Source organism: Coenobita brevimanus, chromosome 100 (genome assembly GCF_032717465.1).
Source record: "Coenobita brevimanus isolate Jiangsu-jjx chromosome 100, ASM3271746v2, whole genome shotgun sequence".
NCBI classification, from domain to species: domain Eukaryota; kingdom Metazoa; phylum Arthropoda; class Malacostraca; order Decapoda; family Coenobitidae; genus Coenobita; species Coenobita brevimanus.
Genome location: NC_137053.1, coordinates 14,726,839 through 14,748,477, shown reverse-complemented (window position 1 = coordinate 14,748,477; position 21,639 = coordinate 14,726,839).

The following is a 21,639-nucleotide window of genomic DNA, read 5'->3' as shown; positions in this document are numbered from 1 at the left end:
CACCGGATTATTTATAGTACCTTTATGAAGGAACTGTGTATCATCAGCATATTGGACGACTAATACCCAGTCATCTAAATATCAAAACAGGACCTAGAATGGAACCTTGTTGGGCCCCATAATTTACTTTACTTTGTAGATACATAATTTCATCGAACAGGCTGAGTTCTGTTACTAATGTAGCTATTAATCCAAAACCAACTGATTTTTACCTGGGCACATTTGTCTATGAGGATGTCATGGCTGACACTGTCAAAAGCTTTAGAAAGGTCCCACAAGGTTAACAGCAATATTTTCTTATGGTCCATATTGTCATATTTTTCATCAGTTATAACAGTAAGCAGTTTTGATCGAAAACCATGCTAACTGCTAGATAACAGTCTGTTTGTTTCTAAGAAGTTTAATAGCTGATTAGTAATTACCTTTTCTAACATTCTAGATACTGTTGGTAATAGTGAGACGGGCCTGTAATTACTAACTATATCACCAGTTTTCAAAAGGGGGACAACCAACGCGTGTTTCATTTTCGTGGGTAATATACCAGTTGTGACAGAGGTGTTAATGATACAGGTTAAGTAAAACGTGATGACAAAGTGCATCTTTGCTGAAGCGAAGTGATATGCCATCGTAGCCATATGAGGTAGTTTCCTTGAGACTCTTAACATTTAGGATTATCGTATTGGTGTCCACTGACTGAGGTCTAAAGCATTCATTTTCTGTAAAGCTTGATAGAGGCGTGACAAACTGATTGTTATCAAGGTTTTGTTGTGTTCTGTCATATGTATAATTACTAACATTTTCGAAAGATGTATTAATATCTTCTGCTTTCTCGTTTTGATTTTAAAAATTTTTAATTGGATTTTTTTTTTCCAAGGAACAATATCCCTGATGACCTTCCAAGTAGCAGCAGTATCACCTTTACAATTGTTAAACTGACTATGTTCAGCCTTTGATTGACTAATAAGGACTTACACATTTTTCTTTCTGGTCTTATACTACTGTTGCAATTCGGTATTATATATAACGGTATCTAGCCGTGCTTAGATGTTCTTTCTCTTCATAATAGTTTGGCGTATTTCATCATTTTCACGACGGAGCGAAAGGTCTAGTAATATTTTTCGTAATATGAATATTGGTGCACAGGTGTTGAGGCACTAAGTTAAAGTGTTAGTAATTGTGCTTGCACATTTACATCATCAATAAAAAGATTCTGATTTAAAGTACCACGCTGCTGAAACAAACGGGGACAAAGGGCATCACTACTATAGTTGCCAATATGACGAAAGGTTCTGGTAACAGGTGCGCGTTCAGGTTTGCTTATATTCACCTTGACAGCAATTAGGTCATGATCTGCAGTGATATCATGTACTACGTCATGTGAGATTATGATGCCAGGTTCATTAGTTATAATTACACTGAGTAGAGTGGCTGAAGTAGGTGTGACCCTAGTTGGTTTATCAATTATTTGGGTTAATCTATTGTTGTTGATCATATAGCTAAGCTTACTTCCATCTGAGAGGTCATCATTAAAATCGCCAAAATAAAAATGATTTTCTCCAGTATGAAAATTAATCTAAAAACCTCCTGAATATGATCAAAGGATATAACAGCCGCTTTAGGGTGTCGGTATATACAACCAGTAATAATAGAAGGCACTCTTCAGTAAGTCAGATACTGTATCCTCAATTAGAGGTTGTCTTGGATTATTTGCTTCAGCTAAATTGGAATTTAAAATATCTTTAACATAAATACAGACACCAGCACAACGACCACTGTCACGTCCAAATATCTTATAGTTAGGAATATCAACAAATTCATTTGGGGTGACCGGAAGAAGTCAGGTTTCGCTCACACATTGAACATCAACTATTCTTTCATACATCAATAGCTGACCTTCATTAATATTTAATAGTAATGAGTGAACATCAGTAAGTTCAATAATGAAAAAAATCCTTTTTAGTTACTGAGGGAGTCCCACCGGCAGCATCTTTTTTGCCAAACCCTTATGTGGTGCAATAACTACACAGTCGGCTCTTATGGCCCAGTGCCTGACAATTAGCACATACAAGTTTATAGTCATATCTACAGAACGACTGTCTGTGACAGAATTCTCCACAGTTAAAAATAACCAGCTCTCCTAGGGCTGTGTTGTATTATGCACATAGCTAGAGTGATTACTTATAACAAGGTTATTTCTGGTACTATATCTTACCACATATGTTCCTTGACAATTATTTGCTTCATATGACTGGTTGTGTACATCATGATGTTATTCTGCGCAAAAATGGCCTGTGTCCGTCCCTCTCGTCTGTCTCCCCAGGGCCGCAGAGAGAGAGAGAGAGAGAGAGCACGATGGGAAGGGAGGAAGAAAGTCTAGAACAGTGGTTCCCAACCTTTTTGGTCCTGTGGCTCCCCGAGAAAATTATGAGAAGCTCCATGGCCCCTATATAACTCAGATCGTATATTTATATATTTTTAATATTTGATATTGTGCAGAAAACGGTAATTACCCCAATATACTTAAGGCTAAACTAGCACAGTAAGGTATATTTCATACTTGATTTCTGTCAGGTTTTACCCAGACCAAGTACCTTATAATATCTTATATTACCAATAAGGCCCATGGCCCCCCAGTCAATGTCCCATGGCCCCCTTGGGGGCCATGGCTCCCAGGTTGGGAACCGCTGGTCTAGAAGCTCCGGTGAGGAATTAGAATAAATGAGAATCAACCGAGATGTTAATGAGCAAGAAATGAAAATAACGTTTTTAGTGCAGGTTTCGAAACATTACAAAGGCAGAGACGATAAGAAACAGTTACAAAAAGGGGTATACCTAACAATGAGGGGAAGGAAAATGGTTTCGGGAATGGCTTGATGAAAAGATAAAGTTGGGGGAATATTTTAATTTTGGGAAAGACTTGCGAATTAGATGATTAAATAAACGCGGAAGGCGGGTTAATGTGCAAAAGAGGGCATACCGGTACCTGGAAAAAAAAAAAGATGGACTATGTGGGTAAAGCATAATGAAGGAATTATAACTGAAGGGAAAGTGAATGAGGGAGAAAAGAGAAACGCGAGGAAAATAAGAATATGAGGCACGAAAGCACGTAAGGAAAGGCAGTGGATAGACGGACTGACAGACAGACAGAAAAGAAGACAAAAGAGAAAGAGAGGCATTGGGTGGAAAATCAGAATGAGCTGCGAGTGGGAGTAGATCGACGAGGAGAGGCAGGAAAGATAATTCAGAGTGTGTTGAGTGGGATGAAAAGTTGTGAAAGACCATGGATTAACAAGAATAAACTATATGTATGTGGACGGGGAGGATAAAAGAGGGATCAGACAATAAAGGAAAAAGAGGGGAAAAAGGGAAAGAAGAATGATGAAAAATTACTGAGAGAGAGAGAGAGAGAGAGAGAGAGAGAGAGAGAGAGAGAGAGAGAAATTAAAGGTAATAAGAAAAATGAACTAGTGGTAAATGACAGAAGAAACGTTAAAAAAAAGAGAATTGAAACAAGCGATAACTGCAAGGAACAGAAAGGTATAGGGGAAAAACAGTGCGCCCTGGAGAGAGAAATAAAAACAATGAAATGCAAAGAACACAGGGAAAGAACACACAAGAAAGAAAGAATAAACTAGGGAAGGATATGGTGGGTACAAAGAGTTGTCTGGGAAGCATTGCAAATACTGAACAAGAGACAAAAAAAAAAAATGAAGAAGAAAACACAAAGAACTGAGGAAAAAAATATTTGATATGAATGGTTGCCGACGAAAGAGAACTGAAAGATAAAACATCATAAGTAAAATCCAGCTGATATAAAACGAGTGGAGGGGAGAGTTGTCATAAAGAAAACATAATTACATCGTAAAAGAGAACATGGAAAGAAGGGAAGGGAAGGGGAACAAAGAAAAAATCCTGCCATCACCCAGAATAATGAAGCTTGTAAAACTCTGTGTTTCACGCCTGGTAATAAGGTTTCTGGGGTGAAACGTGTTCCTGTGAGATATGAGAGAGAGAGAGAGAGAGAGAGGAAGGGTGTGATGTGGAGGGTGAGGAGAGAGGGGGTTGCTGGGAGGATATGATGTGAGGTGAGATGTAGGGAGAAGAGGTTAGGGTAGGAAGTGATAGGTAATAAGAGATGAGATGAGAATGTGATAAGAGAAAATTTTATGTGCAGAGGGAGATGTGATGAAGGGAGAGGTGGAAAGAGAAGGCTGGAAGTGTGATATCCTCCGTCATCATCATCATCATCAGCATCATCATCATCATCATCATCATCATCATCATCATCATCATCATCATTCTTCGGGCTTTCTGAATCCTGTATGATAAATATTCCTGCAAAACAAAATAATTATCTTACATTTATCGTTGTCTCCCCCTCCACTTCACCCTCCGCCAATGTCCCATACCTTTCTCCTGCTCCTGCACCTTCCACCTCTGTTAAATTTCCTCAGCCTTTGAATTTCCTCTGTCACTAAAAACTATTTTTCCATATATAACATTTATTCCTTCCTTCCTTCAACGTAATCCCTCTTCTCTCTCTCTCTCTCTCTCTCTCTCTCTCTCTCTCTCTCTCTCTCTCTCTCTCTCTCTCTCTCTCAACTAGGCCAGCAGAAAAGTGCAGCGCAGTTTTGTGTTGGTCGGGACGGATCTGCAGCGACTTCTGGTAATGGAAATATATCTCCGAGGACTTGGCATGCAATTTTACACCAGGAGGTGGAAGACAAGCAGTCTTCAGGGGGCGTGCATGAAGATAAAGTCATTGTCCTATTTGCTTGTCCTTTTTGTTACCTCATTGTGTGTCTCCTGTCTGTCTTGGCTGCCTCTGGAAGAAATCTTGGTTTACCTCATTTCGAACACAAAATATTAGTGATCATCTTGCACTGCTGTTTATGTCGCTATGGGTGTGTGGTTTCCGATACTTACTAATGAATGCAGGTAACTGATGAATTTCCAGTAGAAGATTTTCGTTCATACTTTGCACTTAAATGGGATGTTGCCTGCAGAGATTGGAGTTCGATCCCTGGCTAGGGCAGGTATTAGTCTGATTATCTGAATATCTTCAAGACAGTCTTAACTCATTTTCCACAAGACCCGCAAACATGTAAAGACACCACTCTCTTAATACCATCACACCAACCATAATTGAGATAAGTGATATGTGATGGTGTTTGGCACGTAGGAAGGCTGCTGGGCATCAGGAAACGGACTTCGAAGTATATGCCCAGAGGACATATAGGAAAAATAGCAATAAAATACTCTTTTAAGATTATCTACATGTTTGGTCTGCTAGCCAGAGTGATAGGATGACTTCCGAAAACAGGTAAATGTTTGAAAAGGTCCACAAATAGATCAAGAGCTTCAATCTTTGCTCCCGCTCCTTTTAGTCACCCTTTGCTATAAACTAGATTTTGTTCTTTTTTCCATATTTCAAGGGAGTGAGTTGCCTTGTATCAGAAATGAACAATGCTTCCATGTCGGTGGTAATAATGTACAGTGAATACAGCTCCAGTTGCTTCCGGGACCATTCGAATGGATTTATTTTATTTTATTTTCTTAAAATAATAATGGCAGTTTTGATTTTTTTTTTCACCTCGGGTGCTTACATGCCCCTCCCGATGCAGCAGAGCTGTAGAGTATGAACACAACTAAATAAGAAATTAAATATCACACAAAGAAACTTGGCAAATAGGAACTAACTTAACACATTCAGGTTCCCATGACTGGCCCTCTCCTCAAAAATTGAGAGATTAGCTGAAGCCAAATACTATGAAGAACGCGGCCACAAGAGGGTATAGGGAAATGTGCACAGTACGAGTAACGGTGCAGGGAAGCCCGATGATCCAATGGATGGAAGACTAATCATGCCCTTCAGATAACACCAGATTAAATAGTTTGCAGGAGTGACCGGCACAAAACTGATTGTCATAATTATCTTGCACTTAGCAATTCTTTCAAATAGAACAGTCAAAGCTGGTTCCAGAATAAGCCCACTGAGGTATTACCTTTTACATTTAAATGCTGGGACCATTCATGAAGAGAATATTAAAGACTATATATTTCACCGAACGATATTTGAACTTCAAGGCACCTGAAATGGCTAGGAAAAAAGGAGGAAGAAAAAAAAAACGAAATACCTCTCCGACGATACACAGGAATATAATGATACTGAATGGGAGGTAGGATAGGGAAGACGGACAATTGAAGAAAGGAATGGAAAAGGTGAAAAGAAGTAAGAGGCCAAGAAATACGATTTAACAGGAGAGGGAAACATCAAGAAAAATACAAAGCAGAACTAATGGAATAAAGGTAGAAAAGAGATTGAAGGCAGGAAAGACAGAAGGTGTCAGAAAGGAAAGTAGGAAAAAAAGATACAGAGAATAGAGGGAGGAAAGAGGTGTCGATAAGAATAGCAATGATATGTATATATAATTAATAGTATAACTTTAATTCCATTTGCATTAGTATCTCCAGATATATCTTTTTCTCTTAATATGAGATGTCAAATACCACCTTAATTGATGAACCACCAACACAATTTGCCATTAAGAATTCATAGGCATGAACACTATTGTAGTTAAGCATGAGGTAATTGTAGGGCCAAAAATGTTGCATGATGAACCCTTATCCGCTGGGGGTTTCCCACCGTCGCAAGCTCCTCCTTACAGGGAATTTCTTTGATTTTGGAATAAATACCCTTACTTCAAACCCTAATATCTGCCAAACTATTATAGCTTGAGAAAAAAATAAAAATACATACGACTCACCATATCTTCCTCTTTCAAATGAAGGTACCCCGAGGTCTCCAGGTGGTCTCGTCGATGAGTAAGGATAAGCTAAAGATGACTGGTTTTACACACTTAGGCAGGCTGGTTCCAAGTGCGTGCCACTGGCTGTGACCTTGGACTTGCTGGCCAGCACTGGCAGCATTGACCAGTGTGGTGACTGTAACACTGCCCAGGCGTCCTTCGATGGAATGTGGAAATTTCCACTTGATCCTAAACTTTTCCTTGCCAACTGTCATAAGGATGAGTCATCACCCTGTCCATGTGGCTCCTTAAAGGGTTTTCCTCCCGTTTCATAGTGCCACCATGCCCCGATGATGTGTGAAAATAAAAAAAGCTCTTTGTTTTTCTGCACTCACTTTTTGCGTGAATTATAATAATTTCCCTCTACAACGACACTTATAAGTGCACTTGACATCACGATTACGGGTAATTGCACTTTGACATGTAAATGCTGTGTCTGTTTCACGTATTATGGCTAAGTATGAGGTAATTACGTGTATTATAATTCAAACTGACTTATACTAATCAGGAGCATCATGAAAATCTTACAAATGTTATGCACATCTTACATTATATGTACTTCGCCTCACAATATGCTTATGTTCACATAGTCAGCACTATTTTCCTGAGTATCGTGGGAAAAAAATAGTTATAGCCAACGAGGTAATTATCTTTCTGGCCTGTTCACAAGTGGTTTTCTTTCATGTTATTAGCATATAACTCTTACCTAAAAAAAAAAACATCTGAATCACTCTGTCAATTTAAAATTGCTAGAAACCATTAAAAAAGCTGTAATGACTCTCACTAAATCAAACTTTCTTCAAAATCAAGCATCAAAACTACATAACAACCCTAATGACAATTGATATTTGGTCGACTCTCAATTCTTTCAATAATAATTTTAACAAGTCATCATCTATTCCCCCACTAAAATCTTCAGAAGGCAACGTTACAAATGACCCGCATGGGAAAGCGAATATCTTTGCCAGCACTTTTGCCAGAAATTCTACCATACAGGAAGTCAGCCAGAACGCCCCAGTGCTAGAACTTGACTCTCCTGAAATTGTTCCACTTAAAATACAGACAAGATATGTAAAATCCATCCTAGACAATTTACCAACCAACAAAGCTCCAGGCCCAGATGGAATTCCTCCAACAGTTTTGAAAAATTGGTCCCCAGAACTTGCCTCTCTTCTGGATAAATTATTCAGACTATGCATACGTACTTCTTCATTCCCTAATTCATGGAAAGAAGCCAATATCCACCCAGTTCCAAAGAAAGGAAGTTCCTCTGACCTCTCGGATTACAGACCAATAGCTGTCACATCTCTTTGCAAAGTATATGAAATTGTAATTAATAAGCACATAATTAAACATCTTGAATCCAACAACTTAATTAGTGATAGACAATATGGTTTTCGCCACGAAAGATCCACCATTGACATACTCAGTCTCCTGACTCATACCATCCACCAATCAATCAACCAACATAGAGAAACTCATGCAGTAGTTCTCGATATTTCTAAAGCTTTAGACAGAGTGTGGCACCGTTCCCTGCTGTCCAAACTCCCTTGCTATGGACTAATACCTTTTGTTCCTTTGATTTCCTCATATCTCAGCAACAGAAAAATAAGAGTAAAAGTAGATGATGTATATTCCAATTTCCACTCAGTTAACGCTGGCATGCCACAGGATCAGTTCTGGTGCCAATCCTATTTCTTGTTCATACAGTATTAATGATCTCTTATCTGTCACCCACAATCCCATCCATTCATATGCAGATGACTCAACACTTCACAGTTCATTCACACTCAAACACCCATTTACAAAGTATAATATCTCTAACGCTCAGCTCAGTACAGCCATCTTCATAAATCAAGACATGTATGATCGATGAATGGGGACAAAACAACCTTGTCTCATTTAATGCTATCAAAAGCAAATATATTCAATTTACTAATAGACAAATATTTCCCGAATCATATATTACTTTCAATGCTACTAATATTCCCATCTCCAAAAGTATTGAAATTCTTGGTGTCTCACTTAACAATGCCCCCAGCTGGACATCTCATGTCAAATCACTTGCTAAAACCGCCTCAAAGAAACTTCTTCACTGACGAGCAGTTAGCAATAATTTATAAGAGTCATATGTGCTCTCAGCTTGAATATTGCTCACCTTTGTGGAGTGGATGTGGAGAGGTTGCATTAAAACAACAAGACAAAATTCAGAACAAAGCTGTTGGAATTATTAATAACCCTGCTATTATCAATAAACTACCTCCCCTACAAGTAAGAAGGAATGTTGCCTCCCTTGCATTATTTTACAGATATTTTTATGGCATATTCTCAGACGAAGTTGCTTCCATTGTGCCACCTCTCCATGCCTTCATGGGCATCTGATAGTGCTCATGACTGGAATGTCACACAGCCATATTATAGAACTTCTGCCTATCAGAATTCTTTTATTCTCTGAACTGCATCTCTCTGGAACTCGCTTCCCCGGAGTTGTTTCCCCCAAACTTCAACCTACAGCTGTTCAAGTCCAACTGTTGCAGATATTGTATGAATGGAGGACACCAGTAATCTGATGTATGGATTATTTTTTTTATTCATTTGTTTTTCCTTCCTCTGTTCTGTTATTAAAAAAAAAAAAACTGTAACAGGAATTTCCAGTAATTTTTTCCACCAATAACCAGTAAACAGTAACACATTGCATTGCACTTGTAACTTATTCTAAAACACTTATAGCATAGCACTTACTAGAAATCACTTAAAATATCTAGCATTTCACTTATAAAAAAACACACTTGTGCATACCTGTATACTATTTTCACTTTCCCACACACCTGCTCAGTAACCACACTCGGAGTGATACTTCGCAAAAGCATTTAGGGCATAGGGGGACCTTGTACTCTGCACATTGGTAGGCTGTCTCTTTTCGTGCTGGGGGACGTGTTTAGTCGTGTGACAGATGTGGCACCGTCTGTATGCCTGACGACCTGCTGTGGTACGACCAGTCTCTACCAGCCTGTGCCCTGTGCAGTTGAATACTCTTCAAGGTGTTTGAATGCAAGCTCTCTCAAACTCTTGTAGAGAGAGAGGTTTCATGAGGAGTTCCTCGAACAGTATGAAACTGTTCAGAATGGTGATATCAAGAAGGTGTAAAAACGCCTTCTTGTACCACCTGCAGGACATATGTAGGCAATCAACTTCACCAATTTTCATGTCCAATTTATCAACAAGCCGCATGTTGGTATGATAATCGTTGACAGCATCTTGCTTCAACACAGGTTTCCTGGTCCTGTAGTCTGTTTTTCCCGTTTCTTCAAGTACACCCTTATGTACTGTTGACAACATGTTAACCCGTCTCTTGTCATGCCACAGAAGGGCTAACATGTTGCCACATATCTTGATAAGAAGGACTTCTTTCTCAGTATTTGCTGGGAATACAGGGAAATTCTTTCTGTTTGCCCAAACAGTTCCACAGGACCCAGTACCATGATAAAGCAAATACTTGGTAGACGCTGGGGCCATGTAATAATTATTGGTATATAGAATGTGGTGCCTGTTGAAATACTTTCCATCAACACTTTCATGACCGATGGTCACTAGGTATATCAACATCTGTTGCAAAGTAAACTATCACATTGAGCACATATCCAGTTTTGCAGTTGCAAAGGACAAAGAATTTCAACCCAAACCGTGACGTTTGGACATCACATACTGAATTAATACCAACCTGCCCTTGAATAACACCAGTGGCTCATGAATTACCACTTTCTGAAATGGACGAAAACCCCCGGAAAATGACTCCTTCACCATTGTTAGAATGGGTCTAATTTTCCACAACCAGTCGCTCAGTGCAGGCCCAAAATTTCTATTGAAATGGAAGAACGTTAGGATGGCCAGGTGCCTGTCACAGGCCATATACTTACTGGAGACACGTGTGCCTAAGAGTTCATCTACTGACCAATAGTCATGGAGCATATTTTTTCTTACATGCGCCATCAGCATTGTAAGGGCTAGCCACACAAACAATTTCCCCCCTTCCACTTGCCTGTCCGTCATATGCGTGCTTTTGCTGGCAGCCACGTCCAGCCACCTCACACATATAGCCTGGTGAAGTTTATTTCTTCCACCAGGTATTGCATAACTGCAGTCGTGAATATCGCCCTGAAAATACTGCTAATATTCCAGGGCTTGGGAGGAAGCTCATCCTTTTTTTTTTTTTTTTAGATAATGAATGGAGGAAGGAAAAATCTATCTATCTATCTATTGCCAGACGCCTCAATCCCTTTTGGGGTGGCCACAAACAAATCGCCTCCACGTCGCCCTATCCCCCACCATTTCACTGCCCTGCTCCCAACTCACATCCCCCTCTCTCATATACCTCTCCACCCCATCCCTCTATCTCATCCTCGGCCTCCCCCTCCCTCTTCCCCCCTCCACCTCACTCACATACACTCTCTCCGTCAGTCTCTCACCCTCCATCCTCTCCACATGGCCAAACCACCTCAGTGTGTTCCTCATAACGCTTCCTATCACATCCACATCCACACCACAACGCTCCTTTATATCCTCATTCGTCAGCCTGTCTCTCCATGTGACTCCACAGGCTCCTCTTAAATAACTCATATCCACTGCTCTCACTCTTCACTTGTGTCCCTCCGACAACGTCCAAGTTTCACTTCCATACGTTAGAGTTGGTATCACTATACTGTCATGTAGTAACTTTTTCACTTCCATGCTCACTTCCCTGTTTCTTATCACTGCTTTCAGAGAACCAGCAACCTTTCTTCCCTGCTGTACCCCTTCTAGCACTTCACCCTCCAAACCTCCATCCTTACTCATCACACTACCCAAGTACTTAAACGTACTCACATTTTTCAATTCCTCACCATCCAACCTCGCTGTACATTCACTGACTTCAACTCTCTCAAAGACCATCACTTTACTCTTCCCTACATTCACCTTTAGATTCCGTTTCTTACACACTCTCCCAAACTCATCCACCAAGGCTTCCAGCTCCCCTTCGTCTTCACTCAACAACACAGTATCATCTGCAAACAACAGTACAGGGAGTTTCCAAACACTATCCTCTCTCACCAGGGCCACTCCAACATCCACTACCCTACCTTGTACCTCTTTTATTACCCCATCCATGTAAAGATTGAACAACCATGGAGATATGACACATCCCTGTTTCAACCCAACTTTCAAAGAGAAAAATTCACTTAGTTCACCATCCACACGCACTGCATCCTTTGCACCATCGTACATACTCTTCACAGCATTCAACAACTTCCCATCTACTCCATATATTCTTAATACTTTCCACAATCCTTGTCTATCCACCCTGTCATATGCTTTCTCCAAATCCATGAAAGCCGCTTACAACTTCTTTCCCTTCTCTAGAAACTTTTCCACTAAAGATCTAAGAATGAATATCTGATCTACACAACCTCTTCCCTTCCTAAAGCCTCCCTGTTCTTCTCCTACTAATTCCTCTGTTCTTTCTCTAACTCTGTCAATAAGTATCCTACCATACACTTTTCCTATTATACTAAGAAGACAAATGCCCCTATGATTACCACACACTTCTTTTTCCCCTTTTCCTTTGTACAAGAGAATAATTATACCTGACTTCCAATCCTCCGGGACTCTACCTTCCTCCCAGGCCAATCTGCACATCTTCCACATCCATTCTACTACTATCTCTCCCCCATGCTTCAGCATTTCACCACACTCTCCATAAATTCCTGAGGCTTTCCCCAGTTTAACTTTCTTCATTGCTTCCACAACTTCTATCCTACTGATTTCTTCCTGTCTTCTCACCTCCCTCCTTCTCCCAGCCATTCCCCAGCCACTTATACTAGCATTACTTCCGTCCTGTATGTTCAACAATTCCTTAAAGTGTTCTCTCCATCTGCTCACTTTTTCTCCTTTCTCCACTAGTAATCTACCATTTTTATCTTTCACTCCCTTGCTAACCTCACTTCCACCCTGTTTTACTCTTTTCACCTCCTTCAGAACATTTTCTTACAGTCCATCCACTTTACACTCATATTCCTTCCAAATTCCTCATCCACTCTCTTCTTACTCTCTCTTACTAATCTTTTCACCTCTCTCTTTCTTTCTGCATATAACTCTCTCCTCCGCCTCTCAACTGCCTCCAACCCCCTATTCTCATCCATTCATTGTATGCTTCCTTTTTTTGTGCCACAGCCTGTCTCACTCTTCAGTCCACCACGCTGTTCCTTGCACCCCCCCTCCGTCTTCTCTTCTTCCCACACGCCGCATCACATGTTGCACATATTTCTTCTGTAAATATCGTGCACACACCTTCCACGTCCCCCATCTCCTGCAATTCATATTTGCCCAATCGTTCCTCCACTTCTCTCCTATACTCTGCCTTTTTCTCATCCTCTTGTAACTTTTCCACTCTCCTTGCAACTACTCCTTCCTCTCGTCTTTCCCTTCTTCTATTCCTCCATCTTACTTGGATCCTAATTCTGGCCACCACCAAGCAGTGGTCAGAAAGTCCACTCCCCCAACCTCTATAAGCTCTTTCATCCATTACACATCTTCGAATCATTTCATCCACACACACATAATCAATCATTGCCTTCCTTTCATTCAGTTCACCACCCACCCTTCTCATCACTCGCCATGTATACCTGTTGATCATTACATGCCTGAGGGTATTGGCTATCACCAACCCCCTCCCAGCACAAATGTCAAAAGGAAAAAAAAAAGTCCATGTACCTAAATGCATCCTCCATTCATAAAATATTTATAACAAATGGATGTAAATAAAAGTGGATTAAATTTTTGTGGGAAACAACTCCAAGGAAGTGAATTCCAGAGAGTAGTAGTTCTGGGGATAAATGAATTTTGATAAGCAGAGGTTCTACATTGCGGGGGAGAGAGTGTGAGTTCATGGGCGCTCCCAGCTGCCCAAGTATTTCGGGAGAAAATGTGAAGGGGAGGCACAATTGAAGCCCGTTCGCCAGAGCACTTACGGTAAAAATATCGATAAAATAATGCTAAAGAAGCAACATCTCTATGTACTGATAATGGAGGAAGGTCCTGTGCAATGGCAGGATTATTGATCAATCTAATGGCTTTATTTTGAATTTTGTCCAACCGCCTCAATGCAACCGCTCCACATCCACTCCACAGTGGTGAATAGTATTCGATCTGAGAACGCACAAGACTTTTGTATATTGTGGCCATCGGCTCATCAGTGAAGAACTCACGAACTCTGTACATAAGTTACAATTTTTGGGAAGCATTTTTAGCAAGTGATTTTACATAAGCTGTCCAGCTTAGGCTGGGGTTTAGAGTAACACCTAGGATATCAACTGTAGTGGATATGGGAATATCGACATCTTTTAAAATTATGTGAGAGTCTGAGGGATTCTTTCTGTTGGAGAAATTAATGTATTTAGTTTTCCGAGCATTAAATGAGACCAGATTTGTTTGGCCCCATTGATTAATTTTAGAAAGGTCCTGGTTCAGAGAAATTGCTGTGATTATTTGGGAATTTATAATATCAAATTGTGTAAAGGAGGTACTAAATGTGAAAGAACTATGAAGGAACTAGTCATCACCATAAGAGTGTATTGGATTGTGAGTGACAGATATGAGGTCATATGTATGAATAAGAAAGAGGGTAGGCGCCAAAACTGATCCCTGATGTACGTCAGCATTTATAGAATGAAACTGAGAATAAATTCCATCTACCATGACCCGTATTTTTCTATTATGAAGGTAAGCAGAAATTAGAGGAACCAGTGATGCAAGGCCATCGTGTGACATCTTTGACAATAAGGCCCGGTGCCATACTCTGTCAAATGCTTTTGATATATCTAGTGCTACTGTTGTGTTTCATCGAGTTGGTCTATTATTTTGTTAATCTGATGGGTAAGAATGCAAAGAATGTCTACAGGTGAACGTTCTTTTCTAAATCCATACTGCCGATCATTGATTAATTTTTTTATTTCTAGATGCTTGATTATGTGTTTGTTAGTGTCTCAAAAACTTTACCGAGAATGGAAGTTATTGCAATTGGTCTATAGTTTGATGGATCAGAAGTTGCCCCCTTTTAGGAACAGGATGGATATTTGCTTCTTTCCAAGAGTCTGGAAAACTTGAGGTACGTATGCATAAACGGAAAAGTTTTGCCAGTACAGAAGCCTACACTGAGGAGCAATTTTTATGTACTATTGAAGTAATTTCATCTGGACCAGTTGCTTTGTCTGCTGAGAGATTCTGTAATAGAGCCTGTACATATCTGGTGTGAATCATGAAAGGAGGTATTTGAGGGGAATCAAAATCAAGTACAGGAATATTGTGATTTTCTTTATTTAGGGTTGAGTTTGTTGAAAAAATGTCAACAAGGAGTTTGGCTTTTCCACGTGGGTCACTTACTAGTTTTCCATTGGGAGACTGTACAGGTGGAATGGAAGAGGTGGTAGTGAAGTTAGGTTTGAATGAATAAAGGGTTGACCCGAATATTTTGTTATCATTTGGGTTGTTTAGTAGTTTGTTAGCCTGTCTATGTAGAAAGTTTGATTTAGAAAGATTGATAATAGTTTTGGCATGGTTTCTGATATTTCTATAGTAGTTAAAGGCTTCTTTGCTTTTGGTCCTTGTATAAATGTTATAGGCTATTGTTTTATGTTCTGTTACTCTAGCACAATTATTGTAGTCAAACCATTTAGGAGAATTACATCTTTTTCCGTAACTATGATGGAGAATGAATGTTTCCATGCCGACTTTAATGAAATCTTGTATGTGGCCTAATGTGTATTTTTGCATCTTGGGAGATAAAGGAGGTCCAAGGAACATCCATGAAAAAATTATGGAGTCCCTTCCAGTCTGCCTTGTCGTAGTGCCATTTAGTCACCACGACAGGTTCAGAGCAGGAGGGTGTGGTAGGTGTTAAATTGGTGACTTGAATCAGACAATGATCAGAAGATCTGAGGGGGGACTTCACTTCGACATTATAATTATCTGAATTGGTTGTTAGAAACAAGTCCAATAGGTGAGGATTTTGATTGGGGTTGTCTGGTACACGGGTGGGTTGACTGACTAACTGGGTAAGATTAAATGAGTCTGCAAATAGCTCACATTCAAGACCAGAATCATCAGTTCTGGCTGAATAAGTGAGCCATTCAACATTATGGACATTAAAATCATCCAGAATAGTAATTTCTGATGCAGTATTAATGTTGAGGACACTTAGTTGTGAAGACAGAGAGTCAAATAAACTCGGCTCTGGAGGGTTATTAGGGCAACGATAAACACAACAGAAATACTTAACTTTACCCAAAGAATTCAATTTGTATATGGACTAGTCGAAATAAGGATAATTAAAATTAGTAATCTCCTCCACGGCAATTTCTGATTTAGCAAGGCAACATACGCCTGCTGTGGGTCTGAAATTTTGAATCAAGACATAACCAGGAAAATTAAATCTAGCTAAATCAGAGGTGGAGCTTACTTGTGTCACTGTCAAAGATAGCAGATCAGGGGATTCAAACTGGAGGAAATTTTGAACAGAGTTGATGCTGGAGTGAAGTCCCCTAATATTGCAAAAGAAAATTTACTGCACTGGCGAGCAGATTTAAGGCGCCACAACACTGGAGGTGGCACAGTCACTTGGTGACAACCGGGAGGGCCCTGCGCAGACGACCCAGCCCTGCCGGTGATGGTCACCCGAGAAACCACAACACTAATTCCCAGTATAGTAGCAGCCATGGTTCTTTATATGAGGGGGGAAATCAGGGATATGTTGTGGAATGTGTACGATATGTAATGACAAGATCGGTGTTTTATGGAGAGAGGATAGCTGGTTTAAGGCAATGAGATATAATGTGGTTGTGTGTGTTGTGTAAAGAGGGCAGCATGATGCCCTTTGATGTCTGAGGCAGAATGATGTGTAACCAGCTACCAAGGCCTAGGAGAGAAAATGGAATCCAGGCTATTCCCTGAGTCTCCCATTACCCTGCTTGTAGTACTTCTGTGGGCGGCGCTGCCTACCCCTACTTCTCATAAACGCCTGCTCCTGAACACCTGCTCCTTGCTCATCAAACACCGCACAGAGGGCTCAAATCCTCCTCCATCCTCCTAGACAATAGTATCCACTCAACCCACACCTGGTAAAGTGGGCTGTTTGCCATGTGCAGGACGTTTTTTCATAGTGCATGCACACCCACGTGCACGCCCATGTGCACTCCCATGGGCAAGGGGAGTGGGGGAAGGAGAGGAAGAGTGTGGGAGGTGGGGGAGTAAGGAAGTGATGACTCACCTGACGTGGGCCTTCTCTCGGGAGACACTTGCTGCTGAGTAACACCACGTGGGGCCTGTGTGGAAAATTCCACTCCTGAAGGGCCCGGTTGTAGTGATTCCACCCTTGAAGTACTCGGCTGAGGTGAAGATGGATGTTCAAGGGCGAGACGATGGCGAGCAGGTGGTGAGTATGATGGTGAGATGGCCTGTTGGCTTTTGATTTGCAGATGACTGCCAACTCCATGCTTACCTACTTGGTGTGCTGCATGATCTACATCCTCCTCCTCAGTGAACTCGTCACTGTCGAAGGCCCTGCCCTCCTCCTGCAGGAGTTTGAGAGCCTTTTCAGGCATCTGAGAGCAGGGAGGGGTCGGAGGGGGAGAGAGGTCGCTTTCTTCATGGTAACTCCTTCTCTCCTCCGAGGACATGCTCTCGCTAAATGTCCGTGAGGACACGGTGTCATCCAAAGCACGACCGATGACACTGTCACTGAGCCCTTTCCCTAGTACAAAGGGCAGAACTTTCGCGGGGGTCAGTGGTGCAATCGGTCCTGCACGAAGTGGGATGGAATCGGATGACGATGATGATGAAGACATGGCTCCTCACTCTACCAGTGCCATGTACAGACTGAGCCGTACATCTGTGGGGTACCTGGGGGGCCTACCTACCCCATCGGTCCCATAGAAAATGGTCGTGAGTTCAAAGGGTGTTGGGAAGGTGCTTGCTGCATATCCTGCAAGCCGGCTGCTCTCTGCACCCAGAATCATGACGGCCATACACATCAGCCAGTGCATAGGGGTTAAGTACAGTACATGTTTTATTTTTCTGTCAGTTACTATAATTTGCATGGCTATAGTTGCAAGAAAAATTGAGCAAATTTCATTTTGTTATATATATATATATATATATATATATATATATATATATATATATATATATATATATATATATATATATATATATATATATTCATTGCATGCGAAGCAGTAGAAGGGATACTCAACTTTCTGGTATCTGTTTGTGAGTGGGTGGGTTTCTAGGAGTAGGGAGGATAACAATCATCACCTTCCGTTAGCCCTTCTCCACCCATAATCCTACCCCACTCAGTTACCAGATAGGCTTCTAGGTTCAAGCTTTGTTAACCCCACTTACTCAATTACCAGATAGATAAGTGTCTGGTTCAAGCTTTTTTAACACTTGTCTGAGTCAGTGGTTCGATTTGGTGGGTCAGCATATAATGTGGAATGTTCCGTAGGTGTACTGTACCTAAATAAGGTATATTTTGTCAGTACACCTAAATTTGGGTGATAATCTTTGCATTTTCCAGACTCACGAGCAACACATCTTCGACTAAACCTAGGGTGTGCTACCAACGATACCCCCCCTCCTCTTCGAGTCATATATCTTTCCCACCCACCTTTACTTACCTGTGTCCAAAGACAGTTCCGTTGCCAACCTTTCCGTTTCCTCATTCACGCCTCGCACAGTTCCACTGTATCTACCTCCCCACAACCTCCAACAGCGATACACTCCCACCCTCTCCAATTGCCTTATTCCCCAATCAAACAACCTTTCTCACCCATCTCCATTACTGATTTCCATCATTACCATCTTTTTTCCACTTCCATAATTCTACTACTGCATATATTGTGGAGACTTATTGCTTCCTCTAGATCTTTGCTCTTACTCTTCTCCCATTCCCACCCGATCTTTTTCACACCTAGCTGCCATTTCCACCTATCTCACAGTCTCTCCTTCCTTCATTTTCCACTCATTTCCTTACATCATTCTTATCGTTTCTCCATTCTACCCCTCCTTCCAGTCCACCCTACTTCCACCCCCATCCTCATGCCATTCCCATCATCTTCTACTGCCAGCGTCCAACCATTCCCACCTGTCACTTTTTCTCACCCTTCCCCTCAATCCCTTGCTATCCTTGTCGTCCTTCTTCCATTCTCCTTCTCCCCTGTTCCATTAGTCCCCTCCCATTACCACCCTTTCATCATCTCCCAGTCTTGCTTTTCTGTCCCACTGTTACTGTTCCTTCAGTCCAGCTCCTTCCTTTCCCACTCTTCCCAAATACGCATCCTTTCCCACCGCCATATTCCCCACCCATTTACAATATCCATCTTTTCCGTATTCCCAGTTCCTCCCATTTCCACTCCCACCCATGCCGACACTTCGGCATTTGGGAAAAGAAGCTCTATAATCTCATGTATTCGGTTATCGAGCAGGGAACGGATCCGACATAACTGTCTCCCGGAAAAACATTGCACTTGAGGTCCCCTCCAGCACCCTTTCCCTTACCTGCCATTACAGTACAACTAAACATTATTTTATCTTCCATATCATATGATATTATACAAGTATGCAGGTTCATACGACAGCGTGCGTCTCCGTTAGGTCGAATGTTTTTGTGAACCGCAGTGCTGGCACATATTCTTACAAACTCTCTTAAATAGGAAAAATAATAAATAAATACACTCCAGGTGAAGATTACAATGTTCAGTCCGACAGGGAAATACACGCACATTCCCTCTTAGTTGCATATACATTGGGCAGATACATAAGCAACAGGTTCTGGAGGAATAGAACCAGCGATGAAACAAACGTTTTTAATATAACCAAACTTCTTGATGTCTCATTATGTCATCAAGAGCACGGGATGAGGATGCGTAGGTTGTGGCTTCTATGCTACTTTCTGTAATGTGTATCCTTTACCGAACACTTGAAGAGTGGGTTCCTCAGGAAGAAGTTTGTATCCGATGTTCCATAACAACACTATGGACAACTCTCTCATCAAGAGTTTCACATACTCCAACAAGCGTCACAGAAGCTGTTTATGAAGCTACTTAACCTACACTTGTTCACTGCTACCACTGCTGATGACGCACTGAAATGTCGAAACTTACGTTGAAAATAAATCTGGTTCTACTCTTCCTCCTGAAACTGAGGTTCCCCACACACACAGCTCTTCTCAACAGTGTGGAGTCAAAATATTTTTTTCTCATTAACTTTCCTCCTCTTGCTGGCTCCCTTCAACCTCTGTTTCTTCGCCACACTGTTGCATCTTTATCTATTTTCTATCGCTGCTTCAATAGTCACTGCTCCTCTGAACTGTCTGCTTGCATCCCTCCACCATTACGAAGGGCACGTAGCACCTGTCTAGCAGAAAACACTCTTCCCTTTTCTGTCCAACTCTCTAATGCAAGAGTTAACCGCTACTCCCAGTCCTTCATTTATGGAACAGATCAACTCCGGAACTGTCCCCCTCTGTCTGTTTTTCCTACTGACTAGGATCTCCAATCTTTCAAATGCAATGTCTAAGCATCTCGAAATGAATGGAACATGAATTTGGCTCTCTCTCTCATATATATATATATATATATATATATATATATATATATATATATATATATATATATATATATATATATATATATATATATATATATATCATCATCATCATCATCAGCCGTTGAGGTCCACTGCAGGACCGGCCTATCCTTACCGAAGCAGGAACGATACAGCCAATGTATCTCTACCTAGTGACTTAGGCTTTCTGGTAGAGACTGTATGTAGGGTGAGAAGTGCTTGTGAGTGTGATTGTAGTGTTGTAGTGGCTTTGGATGTGTGTGTAGTCTGTGAAACAAGTGTAATCGGCCCGCCTTAAGCCGATTGGGTGCAAGCATACTAGTATGCGACACTGGTTCAACCACAGCACCCCTTGTGTCCGCCAAAGTAGCAAGTGGCTTGATGAACGCTTCCCAAAGTTTTTACAACTCTGGCGGGAGGCGAACCCCCGCTCACCAGCATGCGAAACGCACACTCTACCACAGAGAATCTCTCTCTCTCTCTCTCTCTCTCTCTCTCTCTCTCTCTCTCTCTCTCTCTCTCTCTCTCTCTCTCTCTATTCTTGGAGGGAGCAATTTGCAGGCCCCAGGCCTTTGGCTCCTTGTTCCTTGCATAAAAATAAAAATAAAAAACTTTCACTATCAGAAAAAAATGTAGGTGACAATGAGAAATGGAGTGCCCAGTATTTTAGTATTTGTAACAGTGTTCTTTATCCTAGAACGCTGACGTGTTCTGCACTGTCTAGTAACACAAACGCCAGGTATATTATAATCGAAATTGTGGAAAGAATAGTTCTTTTCAAAATATTATATTAAAGTTAAAAAATACTTCATAACTTCAACTCATGTACTAACATTTTCCCATCAAAAAAAAAATGAAAGAAAACAAAAGGAAGGCACTGAAGGACGTACTTGAAAAAAAAGTGGTAGAAAGAACGACAATGTCAGCGGGGGGGGGGGAAATCCTAGGAAAAACTACTGAAGATACTACATTCCCATTTGGTTCACATACGGTCGGTTCTAGTGAGCCTTGCCTGGGGATGGCACAACCTCCCAACAACCTCGGGAAGTGTACGGGGAGAGACTTTTTTTTTTTTTTTTTTTTTTTAGAAAGGCAAAAACTTTGTTTTGTTTTTTTAAATAAACATTTATTTTTTTCGTTATCTGTTCCCTTTGTAACTGAACTGTATGTGTTATTT